The sequence below is a fragment of the Martes martes genome, assembly GCF_963455335.1.
Source record: "Martes martes genome assembly, chromosome: 6".
Lineage (NCBI taxonomy): Eukaryota > Metazoa > Chordata > Mammalia > Carnivora > Mustelidae > Martes > Martes martes.
In genome coordinates, this window is record NC_137893.1 from 77,929,352 (window position 1) to 77,934,035 (window position 4,684).

At 39.5% G+C, this 4,684-nt stretch overlaps 1 pseudogene across 1 annotated transcript; it reads left to right on the forward strand.

Moving 5' to 3' along the window:
- Positions 1-872: 872 nt before the first annotated feature.
- LOC308344813 (large ribosomal subunit protein eL27-like) lies at positions 873-1,280 on the forward strand (annotated as a pseudogene). Its single transcript has one exon. The product of its transcript is annotated as a large ribosomal subunit protein eL27-like (transcript).
- The last annotated feature ends 3,404 nt before the right edge of the window (positions 1,281-4,684 follow it).

Sequence of the window (4,684 nt, forward strand, 5' to 3'; positions counted from 1 at the left end):
CTTGGTCGTTTTATCATAAATTAATTGATCATATATGCATGACTTTATTTCTGGGTTCTGTTCTGTTCCATTCATCTACATGTCTGTTTTTATGCCAATAAAATGATGTTTTAATTTTTAAATTAATTAATTTAATTTTTAATTACTATAGCTTTGTAATATAGCTTGAAGTCAGGACGCATGATGTCTCCAGCTTTGTTCTTTCTCAAGATTGTTTTGGCTGTTTGTGGTCTTTAATAATTTTGCTTTAAAAGAAATGAAACAAGGAAAAATGATAACTAGAGTTGTCCACTGAATTCTCCTCAAATAGAGAAAAACCTTTGTTTAGAAATGAACTCGGGGGTGCCTGGGTGGCTCAGTGGGTTGCAGCCTCTGCCTTTGGCCCAGGTCATGATCCCAGGGTCCTGGGATCGAGCCCCACATCAGGCTCCCTGCTCGACAGGGAGCCTGCTTCCTCCTCTCTCTGCCTGCCTCTCTGCCTACTTGTGATCACTCTCTCTCTCTCTCTCTCAATCTGTCAAATAAATAAATAAATAAATCTTAAAAAAAAAAAGAAATGAACTCAAATGGGCACATATGTTAAATAATATAAAGCTGTTGTTCATTTGCCTCTTATATGGTATGAGACAAATAAATAGCTAAACTACCCTAAGAAATAAACAGGGATTTAGAATTAGATGGGTAGGTAGATTGGAGGATAAGGGAAGTACCCAAGGTTATAATCCAGCAAAGGAAAATACAAATCTAAAAGAGAAAAAGACGGAAGAAATAAGAAGCAGTGCTAAGCAAAGGGATCGGTAGAATGTGTCAAGTTAAAATGAATAAAGGTGGTTTCTTCCTTTCTGCTATAGACTCTAGTGGCTGATGTTGAGATGGGCAAGTTCACGGAACCCAGGAAAGTGCTGCTGGTCCTGGCCAGACACTGCTCCAGATGCAAAGTGGTCATTGTGAAGAACATTGATGATGACATTTCAGACCATCCCTACAGCCATGCTGTGGTGGCTGGAATTGACCGCTATCCCTGCAAAGTGACAGCTGCCATGGGCAAGAAGAAAATTGCCAAGAGGTCAAAGATCAAGTTTTTTTGTGAAAATTTATAACTATAATCACCTCATGCCCACAAGGTACTCTGTGAATATCCCCTTGGACAAAACTGTTATCAACAAGGATGTCTTCAGAGACCTTGCTCTTAAATCCAAGGCCTGACAAGAAAAGTTCAAGTTCAAGGAGAGTACAAGACTGGCAAGTGCAAGTGGTTCTTCCAGAAGCTGTGGTTTTAGCTCTCCTTTGTTTCAGTCATTAAAAAATACCAAAAATATAAAAAATTAAAAAAAAATAAAATAAATAATGGTACATAATAAAAAAGTTACTATGTAAATTTAAAGAGAAAATTAATATATATGATCACAGGGAGGATAGTAGGGGACAAGTTTGAAGAAGTAAGTTATCCTTTTGGAAAAAAACCAAAATCTTAGATTGGATTTAAAAATATTCAATAAAGGGGGCTCCTGCATGGCTCAGGTGGTTAAGCTTCTGACTCTTGATTTCAGCTCAGGTATTGATCTCAGGGTTGTGAGTTCATGCCCCATATTGGGAGAACATTTAAAAAATATATCCAATAAAGACACACTAAAGAGACTAAATAATAAATAAAAAACAAAACTAGAAAATACTGCATAGTACACTTAGGGAGTTTGATGTAATATACTGTATATATGTAAATATATACATAAGTAGTAAACATACTTTTTTTTTCCCAAAGACACATAGAATCGTCTTTGAGAGTATTAGACTAAAAAGATAATTTAAGAAGTTTTAAGGAGAAAAAGTAAGGGATCACATTCTCCAGCAACAATACAATAAAAAATGATATATATATCATTTTTATATGATATATAAAAATGATATATAAAAACAATACAATAAAAAATGATATATAAAAGTAGGGAAATTTTTCTAGATATGGCCTCTAAGGTAAGGGAAATCTGTGTCTGCTGACTGACTCTTAGGAAACTGGACTACCTTCTAACACCATACACAGAAATAAACTCAAAATGGGTTAAGCACCTAAACATGAGACCTGAAACCATAAAAATCCTAGTAGACAACACAGGCAGTGATTTCTCTGACATCAGCTATAGCAGTTTTTTTTCCTAGATATGGCTCCTAAGCCAAAGGAAATGAAAGCAAAAATAAACTATCGGGACTACCTCAAAATAAAAAGCTTTGCACATCAAAGGAAATCATCAACAAAACAAAAAGAAAACCTACTAAATGGGAGAAGATATTTGCAAACGATACATCCAATAAGGGTTTAATATAAAAATACGTAAAAAACTTATACAACACCAAAAAACACCAACAATCCAATTAAAAAATGGGTGGAGGACCTGAATAGACATTTTTCCAAAGACATCCAGATGGCCAGCAGACACATGAAAAGATGCTCAACATCACTCATCATCAGGGAAATGCAAATCAAAACCACAATGATAAATCATCTTACACCAGTTAGAAATACTAAATTCAAAATGACAAGAAATAACAAGTGTTGACAAGGATGTGGAGAAAAGGGAACCCTCTTGCACTGTTGGTGGGAATGTAAATTGGCATAGACACTGTGGAAAACAGTATGGAGTTTCCTCAAAAAGTTAAAAATAGAAATACTGATTGGGAGTCAAGATGGCAGAGAAGTAGCAGGCTGAGACAACATCGGATAGCAGGAGATCAGCTAGATAGCTTACTTAACCATTGTGAACACCTACAAATCCAACGGGAAATTGAAGAGAAGAAGAGCAACAATTCTAGAAACAGAAAATCAATCACTTTCTGAAAGGTAGGACCTGCGGAGAAGTGAATTCAAAGTGATGGGAAGAAAGACCGCGAGGGGAGGGGCCGACTCCCGGCAAGCGGCGGAGCAATGGAGCACAAAATTGGGACTTTAAAAAGCCTGCTCCATGGAGGGACATCGCTCCAGAGGCTAAACCGGGGGGAAGCCCATGCGGAGTCAGCGTAACCCCAGGTCCTGTGGTGTCACAGAAGGACCGGGGGTGTCTAAGTGCCGCAGAGCTCGCAGGTATTAGAGCGGGGAAGCCGGCTACAGCGGCAAAGCCGAGGAGTGAGCTCTAAGCCCGGGGTTACCTTGTGCCGGTCGCAGGCTGGGTGGGCTCGGAGCGCAGCCAGAGGCCATGGAGACGGAAGCAAACAGGAGCTTTTCTCCAAGTGCTAGCAATTGACTGCTTTACTCCAGGTGCGATGGGAGGTCAGAGAGGCAGAGATGGTTGGGCGCTTTTCTCTGAGGGTGCACTGAGGAGCGGGACCCCAAGCTCTCGGCTCCTCTGGGCTGGAGATTGGGAGGCCGCCATCTTCATTCGCGTCCTCCAGATCTCTACAGAAAGAGCTGAAGGAACAAAAGCTCCTGAAAGCAAACCCGAGCGGATTACTTAGACCGGACCCTGGCAAGGGTGGTGCAATTCCGCCTGTGGCAAAGACACTTGAGAATCACTACAACAGGCCCCTCCCCCAGAAGATCAACAAGAAACCCAGCCAAAACCAACTTCACTCACCAAGAACATCGGAATTCTAGAGGAGGAGAAAGCAAATCTTATCTGGACAAAATGACAAGGCGGAAAAACTCACCAAAAAAAAAAAAAAAGAACAAGAGGCAGTACTGAAGGCTGGGGACCTAATCAATATGGACATTGGTAATATGACAGATCTAGAGTTCAGAATGACGATTCTGAAGGTTCTAGCTGGGCTCAAAAAAGGCATAGAAGATATTAGAGAAACCCTCTCCAGAGAGATAAAAGCCCTTTCTGGAGAAATAAAAGAACTAAAATCTAACCAAGTTGAAATAAAAAAAGCTATTAATGAGGTGCAATCAAAAATGGAAGCTCTCACTGCTAGGATAAATGAGGCAGAAGAAAGAATTAGTGACATAGAAGACCAAATGACAGAGAATAAAGAAGCTGAGCAAAAGAGAGACAAACAATTACTAGATCACAAGGAGAAAATTCGAGAGATAAGTGACACCATAAGATGACACAACATTAGAATAATTGGGATTCCAGAAGAAGAAGAAAGAGAGAGGGGAACAGAAGGTATATTGGAGACAATTATTGGAGAGAATTTCCCTAATATGGTAAAAGGAACAAACATCAAAATCCAGGAGATGCTAAAAATGCCCCTCAAAATCAATAAAAATAGGTCCACACCTCGTCACCTGATAGTAAAATTTACAAGTCTTAGTGACTAAGAGAAAATCCTGAAAGCAGCCCAGGAAAAGAAGTCTGTAACATACAAGGGTCAAAACATTAGATTGGCAGCGGACCTATCCACAGAGACCTGGCAAGCCAGAAAGAACTGGCATGATATATTCAGAGCACTAAACGAGAAAAACATGCAGCCAAGGATAATATATCCGGCTAGGCTATCATTGAAAATAGAAGGAGAGATAAAGAGCTTCCAGGACAAACAAAAGCTGAAGGAATTTGCAAACACCAAACCAGCTCTACAGGAAATATTGAAAGGAGTCCTCTAAGCAAAGAGAGACCCTAAAAGTAGTAGATCAGAAAGAAACAGAGACAATATACAGTAACAGTCACCTTACAGGCAATACAATGGCACTAAACTCATATCTCTCAATAGTTACTCTGAATGTTAATGGGCTAAATGCCACAATCAA